We start from the raw sequence: 13,891 nt of genomic DNA, 5'->3' as shown, positions 1-13,891 counted from the left end.
GGGAGTCTTTCCCTACATAGTCATACCTTTTGGAATGACTTATGCGCCAGCCACTTTCCAATGACTGATGTGTACAATATTCAAAGTACCCTCATCATCATCCTATCCAAACCACACTAGAATCAACAATAACTTCCATCCATGTAATCTTATTTTCTTAAAGTAGGTGCAGTCCTCAATAACTTCTTCAATTTTTTCATGACCTTCATGTGTTTTTTGTCCCAATAGAATTTTTGCCCCTTTCTAAAAAATTGGTATAAATCTTTTGTAATATGAGCAGAATGGAATATCAAAATCAAGTAAAACACATAAGCACCTAAAACCCTTCTCACTTCAAACACAAAAGAACAAGTCTCGTAATCTTCTATATGGCATCCACTTTCATCTCGGAATGGTTTTCTTCCATAAGGCCCACATATATTACCAACAATCAATACTTCATTTACTCCAAAGACTAATTTTTGACCCAAAAGTCTTAAATTCACTTCTTTAAGCCTGGTCAATATCTTTTCACAATAGACAATGTGAGATGCCACGAACTTTCTACAAACCTAGTCATCCACTTTCTCATCTTTCTCTTCTATTACATATCCTTTGATAGGTACATCATCCAAAAAAGGCATAAATATGAAATATAATCTATGAGCACTTTATTCATGACATTCATCATGTGGACCATAGATTTTATAGGCCCTTGCGGCAAGATACACGTGTGAACTAAACCCAATGGAGCCTTTATCACGGTAAGATCTCTATTCTCAAGAGCTAATTGAAATTGGTTATAGCTTGAATAAAATTCTCCCGATGAATATATGGCTCTCCTTGCAAAAGCTTCATCCAACTCATTTACAACGAGTCATGCTCCCACATTTCTAATGGTCAACTTTTCACTGGCTACATATCCTTAAAAAATCTCAATGTTCCATTTTTCTTCAAAACTGTTAACTAAATGTTGGAATATGGAGTTGAAGAGGGATCTAGAATTCTTGTCCTTATTTTTTGATTCAACAAACCTATCAAGTTAGGAAAGTGCGTGTTGGAACTGGAATAGACCATAAATCGCTTCTAATCAATTGGAATAGCTTGCTCAAGTTCTCCTCCTCATTGAACACAATAGGCTTCCGAATTGTGGAGACAGCTGTAGATGAATAGTAGAAAATGTAAGTATGCATATGTTTGGTATGGAAAAAAAAAAGAACTCTACTACAATTTGATATTATAGAGGTTTACATAAACATGTTAACATTGCTCTCGAAAATCTCCCCTCTTTGGCAAAGGGATGCAAGCATATGATTTGTCTTTGAGAATCTAACTTTGTTGATGCAAGGGCATCATATCCCAAATTGCAAGCTAATATAGTGTATGTTTGCAAAAATTAACTCCTAAAAGTTGTACCACATTGCATACCATCTACAACATATGGTTCTTTTGCTAAGGGATTAGAAATTCACTAAAAGTCCAAGAACAACTCTTCATTAGTTTCATAATAATGGATCTCATACCAATCTCTCATTAGGGCTCTTGTTGTACCTTGTACCCATTAATATATAATTATGTTATATGTCATGAATTCTATAAAAAATCCTCACATAATATTCATGACTAATCGCATGATGCACTAAAAAAAAGATCCATGGATCAAAGGGATAATTGTCCCATAATTGACATCTGAGTGCATGTATGCTAGAATATGTGTCACATGTACTTGTATTTCAAGCAAAAATATTAATATTAGCTATCACTGTTAGTAAAAGGAGCAACTAAGTTTGATATTATTAAAGAAATCAAGATGATCATATTCAAAACTCAATACCACTCGCCTCTCTACCTCCGATGACACAAAACAAATATCTCGTTACTATGAACAAGTTGTGTCATACACAAGGCCCAACATCTCTTCTTTGACTCTATTAGTCTGCGTGACCATCATCCACAACTTGCTCAATGAGCTCCACCATGGAGAGTGTTGTGTTGAAAATTATGCATGTAACTTTGATGCATGATTAACTAACTCCACCTCGGAGTGGAAGTTTTATGATGGAATTGGATCCCTCAATCCATGCACAACATTGTCATGCCACCATGATATTATATGTTGTGTTTGTGATTTCTTCATCAACCTTGATTATTTTGTGTAGATTGATTTCCTCCAATGCCTCCACCAATCGGAAGAACCCTGACTTGTTTGATCACTTCATATAGCATTTCTCGTTTTGAACGGGTCACATAGAATGGTATGCCACTTCACCTTTTCCATCATGGAGTTATGAGAGACAATGTCTTGCAAGGGTACTTCCACATGAATGCCAATATGGCGCTCTCCAAATAGAGGTGATTGTTAACTACACTTTCTTTTTGAATATTACTATACATAAAGTTCATTAGGCTTGTTTGTTTACATGTATGTGTAAGTGTCACATCTTCTAGCATTGTAGGTTCACGCTCTTTAATTCTTTTCTCCTCTACACAAGACAAACCATTGTTATTGATAATGTAAAGAGGAAGAAGGTTCAAAATCTTTCACATCATATGATTATAATACATAAAAATCATGAGTCATGTTTGTTTACTAATATTGTAAAGAGGAGAAAAAAAAGCTTTCCATATTATGATTACAACAAACTCAACCTTACTAGCTCAATGCTTCAAACTTTGCATTTGAGTGGGATATAATCTTATGTCCTCAATACTCCCCTCTGTGCTTTCCACTGCTATTGCACCTCTTCATGTAAGGGTATAGAAGGTAAGCGTCCTCAATGCAAGATTTGAGAGAACTTTCTCTATCATTCTATCCATACTAATGACACAAACGTTCTCAATTGTTGTTTCCATTGTAATAAAAGTGTATTTAAAACAAGTCTAAATATGGAACATTGAGAATCTTTATCATAATTTGGATGAGTATGGAATAGATGGAAAATTTTCAATTTAAAACAATCTCCATGCATCTATTTCTCTCTCACACTACTTGTACCTAGAATTATGGTCTGCTCTTCAATGGTCTCAATCATAAGGCCTATAAAAATGTAGACATGAGTCGTGTTTGGCAACATATTTCCACATCGGTACACAAGATATGTTGGCTACCAATTGTTAAATATCAAATCTCCAGGGATTGGAGAAACCAAATTAATTGGCAATAAGGATCAATCTCCACTCAGTCTTTTTTGGTCAATAATAGGACTCTACTTGCTCTTATGTTTTCATTTTCCAAAAATTTGCATTGTTGATATAATGTTTCTGCACCAACCACAATCTCTTATGAAGGATACAATGAAGGGTGACATATTTGTGAAAGAAATACATGTCAAATTACTTACTAGGGGTTTGAATCCTGTGTCTCTTGCAAATTTTTTCATTTGAGTATTTCTGGTTTATTGTTTTCTCGTTGGATGAAAATTTACCTTTAAGGTAGTCGAGAAAGTAAAGGTATCTCCAATATACTTCCTCATCCCATTGCTGCTCAATTTTTTTATCCTCGTACATGGACTACTCCTCCTTCAAGTTCACCCAGTCCTCATATTCTCATGGTAAAGTTTGCAACATCCTCCCCTCCAACTGACTATACATGAACTTATCAAATAAAATCACTATTATGTATGGAGAAAACAATGATAAGATAGAATCACAAACATGCTAGTATAGAAGGATAATATTTTATGCTTATAGAGAAGCCTCCATCCTACTAAGTTGCAAGACTTATGAGACTCAATATCATCATTTGGTTTGACATCGTAAAAAATTGTATGAAACATGTATTTTCTATGTTTTCTCTTTATCTTCTATGGTGTAAACAAGAAGAAAAAATCATTATCCACTCAAATGTTTCCTCCCAACTCAAAAGTAATTTTTTTCTACCATCCTATAGCGTGGCCCAGAAAGTTTTTGATTTGACACTTAATTTTAAAATGGTGTGTTTTCATATGCTCAAATCCTAGTTTATCATTTAATAATAATGTGTTTAGCTTCTAATGCATCAAATCTAAATTAAAGAGAGAAACCTACATTTGGACATGTCCATCAATACTTGAATTTCCTTGTCAAAACTCTCCATGGCCTTTAATAACCTAACACAGTCTAGCTCATTTAGCTTCAAGGATACCAATGTTTATATTCTCTCCTCATTTAAAATATTGTCAATCTTTGAGTCCCACTCCAAGCACAAAACCTCTCTGTAATGGTAAAAAATGCTATTATTTTGGATCAATGTAGTCTAAATACACATGACTAATAACTATTGAGAGGTAGAAAATTATTGGTATCACTTTTCTCCAATGCTAATTTACAACTCTCACCAAGTGTTGTATTTTTTTAACGAGCTTTTCATTAACACTATAGTATGCTTCACCCCACTTGGATCCAAATTTGGAGTCAAAGTTGTGCCTCTTTTTGTTGGATTAGTGATACAACCATATCATATTTGTCCTCCACTTGGTAAATTATAATTATGCTAATGTTACTGCATTGAGGTTTAGGACCTTATAGTAAAATGAATTAGAAGATAATCTTGAAGGAACTACATTCCACATAGCATTAGTAAGAGCAATCAATGGTATCTTATATCATGTGGAAATGGGTGATGGCTTCTTATGCGCATTCATGCCTTCTCATTCTTGTTCAAGTTTTCAAATATAGACACACGGTCGGCCTACCCACCATTCTTGCTCTACACATGAGGTCTAGATATGAGGTATAAACAATCCCCTTTTGTACCAACCTATATAGATTCTAGTTTAGGGTTTCAAGCACATTGATTCTACCTATTCACTCATATAAAGAAAGCAATCCAAGCATAGAACGAAATGGTTCTCTATATACATGTTTATATGAGATATTGCTAAAAAAAACCTCCCCCTCAATCACACTTTTCACTTTAATAAAGCGATAATCTACATGTATGTATTACCTTGCTTTGCATTATCTAGAAAGGCTATTAGGAACCATTAAAAATGGTAGCAACACAAAAAGTATTCACACTAGAATATAATAGGGGTTTAGGGTTTAGGGCCGATCATATGTGTTTATCTCATTTATCCAAGCTGTAAGATAAAGGTTTCTATTTCAAATATAACATTATCACTAATCTTTGCCCCAAACTTCTAGTGCTTCCTAAGCGAGTGACGTCTCATTTCTTTGTAATTGACTCATCAATTGATCTACACTAGTGCCTTGGAGTCTCCAATGATACTATGAATATACCCAGCCCTCTTATGTATCCATTGCTGAAAAAGGTCTCCAAGAGTTGCTTGTACCTCGTGGTCACTTATCTTATCATGGGCATGGCAACCAAACAACATAATGGGATGGGAGGAAAAGGGATGGATGTCCACATCTATATGTTAAAATATAATAATATCAATAATAATACAAAAAGAAAAAACAACATACAATAATACATCACCATCTCTTACAAATACTCACAATCAACGTTTTCATACGATCTTCAATGTAAGCTTGCACAATATGCTTGTCACAAGTGGCAATGAGAGTAATCTCCCTACTCGTATCCCCAACTTCTGTCGTGCGCTCCTTTCCTATTTATTGTCTATGCATCTTTTGGTCATGTGCATAGCTACTCCTTGTTGTGCACTAAATGATTTGATGCTTTGTTGATCATCACTCTCCTCAACTCCAATCTCTGTGGTTCCACTCTCTAATACTATGAGCTTTCTCTTTCCCTTCCTAGTTTACCTCATCAAAGCATGTCCACCCTCTCTCGAGGTCACTCATCCCTCACATGCAAGTGCAATGGCTACCTCCACCTTCATGGATGTCAGTTATCAGGATTTTGTTACTCTCCACCTTTGTGGTTACGTGCTTCTAGTGACCACAAGTTGGGGAGGAGAGGGGAACAAGTCAGAGTCCTCCTTTGAAGACTCATCAAGTCTCACTTTCTTCCCTACATCAATCCAAAAAAAAAAGTAAAAGGGAGAGGTAAAGCATCATAATTTGATTCAAGAGAGGAGATACTTATCATTAATTCAATTAGCCATTGCACAATTGTACTTTCTTGGAACTCAATCTTATTATTATCAAGGGCCAACACCTTCACACATTTTTTATGTACACTGGTGACAAGAACTTCCACACATCCAAGAAGCAAGCCTTGTGAGATTATCATCTACTAGACCAAGCCTTCTCTTATGCATTGATCACCTTCGAAAAGGGTAACATATGTCAAGAATCGCGTGGTGGGGAGACTTACTTGAGATGCGGCGCCAAACGCACATTGTATACACAAGAGGAAGCTCACTCAAGAACACAAGAAGAGAGATGGATGCCAAAACATTTTCTTGCCGGTTTCTTCTTCTACTTCTACACACTATACAATGTACACAAAGTATAGATAAGATACAACATAAAGGAAAGTGGCCTACTAAGTCAAATAGTGCATAATCAACTACACTAATCGACTGGCGCTATGTCTTTGCCAGCTGTAGGTAGGTGTAATAAACTAAATATAATAAGTGATAAGTCAGTGGCCACGTGAGTATCATAATGACCACCAACGTGCTAAGTGTAGACGTGCAGACCCATCTAGCCAAGTGGTCCATCATCAATGTCCGCACGTGTTGAGCTTGCCATCTCAACACTCCCCCTCAAGCTCAACTCTATGTTTGCAACTCCAAGTAAGCTTCGAAACTTTCGAAGCTTCTCTGCACCCAATGCCTTTGTGAAAATGTCAACTATCTGATCTTGTGTGCTGACATATACCAAGTCAATCTCTCATGCAAGTACCTTCTCCTTAACAAAGTGGTAGTGCACCTCAATGTGTTTTGTCCTAGCATGGAACACTGGATTTCTAGCTAGCTATATGCTGCTCATGTTATCACAATGAATGACAACTGGACCATCTCCCTGCACGTCCAAATCACCTAATAACTTTTGTAGCCATACCACCTCACATGCTGCCATAACAACACCTCTATACTTAGCCTCTGTACTCGATAAGACAACTGTAGGTTGCTTTTTGCTACTCCATGTAACTGCTGCACTACCAAGGGAAAACATGAATCCATTTGTAGATCTTCTGTTTGACATGCTACCAGCCCAATCTGCATCTGTGTATCCAAAGACCTATACGTTCTTACCTGCCTCATAAAAAAGTCCATAATGTAAAGTGGACTTCACATACCTCAATATACGTCTAACTGCATCCAAATGAGGCTTTCTAGGCATCTGCATAAACTGACTGACAAGGCTAATAGCATAGCTCAAGTCTGGCCTTGTGATAGTCATGTAAATCAAACTCCCTACTATCCTCCTGAACATAGTAGGGTCTTCTATCTCATCCCCAACATTAGCACTCAACTTCACATTTTGCTCTAGTGGTACTAAAAGAGGCTTACACGCTATCATACCATACTTGGATAACATATCCAAGCCATACTGCCTTTGGGATAGCCATATACCATCATCGCATCTGATCACCTCAATACCAAGAAAGTATCTCAGCTCACCCAAATCTTTCATCTCAAACTTCTTCTTCGAGAAATCCTTAACTTCAGCAATCCCATTGTCACTGTCACCTATAATAATCAAGTCATCCACATAGATGACTATGATGACCAAACCTGCATCTCCCTTTCTCACATAAAGTGAGTGATCAACATCAGAAATACAAAATCCAATATTGAGAAGATACTCTCCAATCTTGTCAAACCATGCTTTAGATGCTTGCTTGAGCCCGTAAAGCGCCTTCTTTAACCTGCACGCATATGTAGGATGCTCTAAATCCTCATAACCTGTTGGCTGCTCCATATACACTTATTCTTGCAATTCACCATGCAAGAAGGCATTCTTAATATCCATTTGCTGCAAACTCCAATCTTTAGCTGCTACCAAGGCAATCACATATCTAACAGTTGCCATCCTAGCAACTGGACTGAATGTCTCTTCATAATCTATGCCATATGTTTGAGCATAGCCTTTTGCAACCAGCCTAGCCTTATACCTGCTAATCAAACCATTTGCATTATGCTTGACTTTGTAAACCCACTTACAGCCAATAGCTTTCTTACCCTTAGGCAAGGATACCAAATCCCAAGTCACGTTGGCCTCTATCATCCATTAATGTATCCCAATAAGCATAACCAACAGCATCCTCAAAACAAGTGGGCTTAACATTCTCAACTAGTTTCACCATATAAGCATAATGGTGAGCTGTATAACCTTCAAAACCAAATCTTTTAATAGGGTATCTGACCCTCCTAGATCTGCGTACCATCGGATCACTCAATGGAGCCTTTACATTACCATGAGCTCTCTGTACACCTGGTGTCTTGACTGAAGAAATACCAAGCTCATCATCCAAGCTCTTTGAACCACTGGAATCTCCGTCAAATCCCAAATGACTAGTAGATGCATCATTACCATCCAGCACTTTCTTCTTTCCTTTGTCCTTCCCTGCAGCACTTATAGATCCACCTGAAGATGTGGGGCTCCTCCTTAGTCTCCCAGACCAAGGGCTCACTGTAGGTGTAGTACCAAATGATGTTTTTGGTCCACTAAGACTTTGTGATTCTTGTTTATCTTTCTGCACATAGCTGTCCTGATCATTATCACCATCCAAAACATCACCAACAAGTGTATACCAACTTCCCATCTCATCAAATATAACATCCATGCTCCCTCTCAACTCACCTGTGACAGGGTTATAACAACAATACACTTTCTGCTCTAAAGAGTATCCAATAAAAACACATTTTTCTGCCTTTGGATCAAGCTTCTTTCGTAGCTCATCTGGCACATAAACGTATGCAACACAGCCAAATACCTTCAAGTGCGATACATCAGGCTTCTTGCCAGTAAAGCATTCTTCAGAAGTCATCCCATGAACTGCAATTGTGGGAGTTCTATTCATAATGTAAACAGCAGTATTGACAGCCTTAGACAAAAAATGTTTGGGCATATTCTTTTCAGCCATTAATGCCCGTGCAACTTCTGCAATATGCCAGTTTTTTCTTTCTGCAACACCATTTTGCTGTGGGGTATATCTGCAAGTAAATTGTCTTATTATCCCATGAGTCCACAAGAAGCCACGGAACTCATTAGAGAGGTACTCTCCCCCTCCATCTAATCTCAAGCACTTTACTTTTAAGCCCGTTTCTGTTTCAACAATTGCCTTAAAAGATTTGAAGTGCTTAAACACATCACTTTTTTTCTTCATAAAGTATACCCGTAACTTCCTTGAACAGTCATCAATAAATGTGACAAAGTATTTGCTGCCACCAAGAGATACATTCTGTGTAGGCCCCCAAACATCGGTATGCACTACATAAAGTATTTTTCTACTCACTTCTCTGTCATGTGAGAAGGGTTGTCTTGCCTGCTTACCAAACTGGCATGCTTCACAGACTTTATGCAATTCTGCAACTGTAAAAGAAAGCAACTCTGTAACCAATCCTCTGGAGGACTGCATTAATTTCAGACTTTGCATATTTGCATATCCAATACCTTTCAATATCTGCAACTACTTCTTTTCCTTTAGCATACATAGTAGCATCCATTGCAGGAATTCCAGCATCTAAAGTGAACATTCGACCAACTCTACTTCCTTTTGCGACCAACCTGCACTTATCATTAAAGTCTTCTACAAAACAACCTTTTGCATTGAATCGAACCTGCAACCCCTGCTCTACCATTCAGCCAACAGACACTAGATTCTTTGTAATTAAAGGCACATGTAATACATCTGTCAGACTCTTTGTCTGGCCATCATACAAGGATAAGGGAACCTTTTCAATGTGTGAAATTGGATGGCATGAATCATCACCCGTCTGTACATAACCTGGGTTTTATAAGTCTTGCATCTCTCCAAATCATTCAACATGACTGGTCATATGATTAGATGCACCTGAATCAACATACCATACATCATCATATGTCCCCTTTCCTGTAACTGCATTCATCATATGCTGCATGACAAACAAATGCTCATTTTTGTCTTCATTCTGTCGTGAAGATGATGCATAGTTTCCTTGCTGCAATTTACCACTGCGAATATCATCCTTCTTTGCATAGCAATGGGCTGCAATATAGCATGTTTTGCCACAATAATGGCAAACAATAGAAGAATTTCTAGAACCTCTATTCTGCCATCCACCTCTTCCTGTAGAGCTCCCCCTGCCTCTAAAGTTTCCTCTGCCTCCAGAAACCTGCATTTCATCAAACTGTTGATTGAATCTGTTTTGTTGGTTATCGCCAGCACGTCCCATACCACGGCCTCTTGAAGAGGATCTTCCACGTCTCCTTCTTGAACTCGAGTAAAATGCTTGGACCTGTTCACCATTTCTTTCAGACAAATCACCCTGCATATTAATCTCTTCAGTAATCATGAGAGAGATCAGCTCATCAAAATCTGAAAATGGCTTCTGTACATATACTGAAGTGACAAATGATTTTCATGCCTTCTCATTGTTAAGGCCACTCAGAGTGTATGAAACCAAATCATCATCATCTAGCATTGCATCAATCGCTGCTAAGGCATCTGCAATGCTCCTCACCTTCAAAACATACTCATTAATAGACATTTTTCATTTCTTCAAGGCATTCAACTCTTGCTTGAGTTGAATCTTTCGTGCCTTTGTATTTACTGAAAACATGCTCTCAAAAATTGTCCAAGCTGCATGTGAAGTTTCTGCATTCCTGATATGTCCCAGCATAGTTGTGACATTAATGTGACATTAAAAGTGACATTTAATGTAAGGTTAAGGTAAATCTAGGAAAACATGCACGAGAATGACCGTCCGGACTCTTGGGCGCCCGAACCGGGTTAAGGGGAGCCTAGAGAGTAAGAGAGTCCAATAATAGTAGGACTCAAGAAAAGTGGACGACTGGCAGAGGAAATAGGAGAGGGGTGCTAGCACTTATCTAGGCATGGCTGGGAGGAGAATCGCTCGTACTCAGAGAAGTTTTCATCGTTTTTCTGTCTCATCTTTCATTGGTATCAGAGCCTATGGTTCAACGGCCAGATCCGTCATTCGCCAGGTCGCCAGTCGTTCGCCAGGTTGTCAGTCCTTCGCAAGGTCGCGTGTCACTCGTCATTAATGAGTACTGACCGAAAAAAGACGCCGTGAAAGCGTGACGGGCCGTGAAGAAAAAAAAAATGAGACGTGCCACGTCACGTAAAAAGTGACACGTTACGGGCAGAAGGAACGTTCAGACGAAACGACCAGGCGTGGGGTCGCGAGGACCAGGCGTGGGGTCGCGAGGAAACGTGACACGATTGTTGTCACGACTGCTGTGAGATGGACATGACACGACTGTTGTCACGACTGCTGTGAGGGACAAAAAAGTGTCATACACGACTGAAGTCAGGAAATTGAAATTCCAACATGACTGCTTCACTGCTCTAGTCTGGGAAGATAAAATTTGTTCCTTACTCTTCGGGTTTCTTTCCAAACCAGCAACCACCGCCTGCCATTAAAATCAGGAAAGTACTTTACTTTGTATGCAAATTTATTATCTTTGCTTTTCAATTCCAGTGTATTAATGGCAGAAAAAGGGAAAGAAAGGGTAATGGAAAGCTCTAGTTATGGTAGATCCCCATGAACCAGAAATACAAGAAGAACAATGGGAAGAATTTTTTGCTACGCGAGAGCAATTGGATGATCTTACTGCTCGTGTGCAAACTCAGGGGGTTCAAATGGAATTTTTAACTCAAACACTTGCTGAAATAAAATCTCAATTAACTTTATTGTTGGAAAGAGATAAAAATAAGATAGAAATCTCAGATGTCCCATCTTCATCGAAAGATTTAGATGTGACTATGCGCGATCCTAAGGAATCCCAACATTACAATAAATTAAGGGATAATCCAGTTCTAAAGGATATGAAACCACCTCAATTTTACGAGGAGGAAAAAGATAGGAATAAAGACACAATCTTTAATTTCCTCCAAAAATGGAAAGATTTATATAAATTAAAAAATACCCCACCACATCTCCAAGCACTGGAGGCTAGTTTAACTTTGGGGCCCAAAGCATATAAGCGGTAGCGAACTTTAAAGGAGGCGAATAAAATACCTGAAACCTGGGCTCAATTTGAATCCGTCTTTTTGAAAGAATTTCTTCCTGAAAATGAAATGGAAAGAAATTGGAAAGATTGGGATTATGTCAGACAAAAGGGAAGACCCCTACTGACATATGTGGAGGAATATCGCGAGATAATCCTCAAACTGGAAGGAATAGATGAATTCCAAAAAACAAGAGGATTCATTAGGGGACTAGATAAAGCCTGTAAAAAGGAAGTAAAACGAAGTTTACCTAAGATGCTGGAAGAGGCAATTAAATTTGCATTAATTCATGAAGATAGTATGCGTCCAGGTACACTCACTTGTCTCACTGATACGGAGCCCAAGTCTAAGGAATTGGAAACCTCAAAATTTGTGGGCAAATTTAAAAGGAAAATGCCATTTTTTAAGGGTAAAAAACAACCTTTTGAAAAGAAACCATATATGAGGCCAAAGTTAAGTCCTGATGACTTTGATAAGGCCAAAAAAGAAAAGTTGTGTTTCAATTGCCTATCCCCTAACCATGCTGCTTGGAATTGCCCTCAAAAGAAAAAGGGGGAAGACAAAGGAAAAGATAAGGACAAGGGCAAGGGAAAAGAAAAACAAATCCATATAGTGCAGACCTTAGAATTAAAGAGCCATGAAAAGTATAAATCTTTAGAGGTCTTGCACATGGATGTACAACATAAGTATTGTATGTCAACTTCTATGTAGCAGCCTACTTTTGGGCCACATGATTTACTTAGAGTACATGGATTGATAGCTAGAAAGAGGATTAGAGTTATGATTGATGACTCTGCCACACATAATTTTATAAATTATGCACTTGTCAAAAAATTGAAACTTTCCCAACAAACGAGTGGGCATCAATATGTTATTCGTATGATGCAAGGCCAGGACAATAAAATATGGGATACAATGGTATCCAATTTGGAAATTGAGATTCAAGGATATAAAGATAAACTTGATTTCCAAATAATGAACATGGAAAGAGCTGATATTGCTCTGGGGAGGGAGTGGCTATGGGGATTAGAACCATCCTTAAAACGTAGTTATCACCATAATACACTGGAATTTGAAAGGGATGGTAAGACTTTTGTTATTCAAGGTGAACATGAAGTATCTGATAATCCTTTGCTGTGTTCTACTGAAGTTCAGAAGCTGATAAAGAAGGAAGTTTGTGAGGTATATATGCTATGGTCTTTTCCTGTACAGAATACTTTTACTTTCTGTAATATAAAGCAACAATTTTCTTATGTTTGTGAGTTCAATGTTAATAATGAATTGAGTAGTTTGTTAGATGATTTTAAAGATGTGTTTCCTTCTGATTTACCAAGTGGCCTTCCACCAGATAGGGGTGATATAAATCACCCAATTGATATAAATAAGGATACACACCCTATTTCAAAACCACCGTATAGGTTAAGTGAAACACAACATCAAGAAGTTGAAAGACAAATTAAGGATTACCTGGATAAAGGGTTTATTCAACCCAGTAATTCACCTTGGGCTTCACCAATTTTATTGGTAAAGAAAAAAGATGGTTCTATGCAACTTTGTGTTGACTATAGAGCACTTAATAAAATAACCGTGAAGAATAAATTTCCTATGCCCAGAATGGAAGATCTTTTTGATCAATTACAAGGGGCAAAATTCTTCACAAAGATAGATTTAAGATCAGGCTATCACCAAGTAAGAATTAAGGCACAAGATGTTTCCAAGACGGCATTTCGTACTAGATACGGGCATTATGATTTTTTGGTGATGCCTTTTGGCCTCACTAATGCACCAGCTACCTTTATGAAGCTGATGAATAGTGTTTTACGGCCCTATCTAGGACATTTTATAGTAGTCTTCTTGGATGATATCTTGATCTTT

The 13,891-nt window shown here is 37.8% G+C and overlaps 1 protein-coding gene across 4 annotated transcripts in view; it reads right to left on the bottom strand.

The window, feature by feature from the left end:
- Positions 1 to 713: 713 nt before the first annotated feature.
- The window catches only part of LOC148038723 (pentatricopeptide repeat-containing protein At2g33680-like), a 43,661-nt gene continuing 30,483 nt past the window's right edge, over positions 714 to 13,891 (bottom strand). Inside the window, exon 6 of one of the 4 annotated variants that reach the window (XR_015690308.1) lies at positions 714 to 1,138. The gene's annotated coding sequence lies outside the window, so the exon portion shown is untranslated. Of the gene's footprint in view, positions 1,139 to 2,445; positions 2,463 to 3,409; positions 3,563 to 5,206; positions 5,900 to 13,891 lie in introns of those variants that run through there. The other 3 variants (XR_015690312.1, XR_015690311.1, XR_015690310.1) reach the window with 3 other exon arrangements.

Source organism: Lygodium microphyllum, chromosome 3, assembly GCF_053477565.2.
Source record: "Lygodium microphyllum isolate KBCC chromosome 3, Lygodium_microphyllum_v1.1.10, whole genome shotgun sequence".
Taxonomy (NCBI): Eukaryota; Viridiplantae; Streptophyta; class Polypodiopsida; order Schizaeales; family Lygodiaceae; genus Lygodium; species Lygodium microphyllum.
Note: the sequence above shows the minus strand (reverse complement) of the source record. Positions and strands in the feature narration are given on the sequence as shown.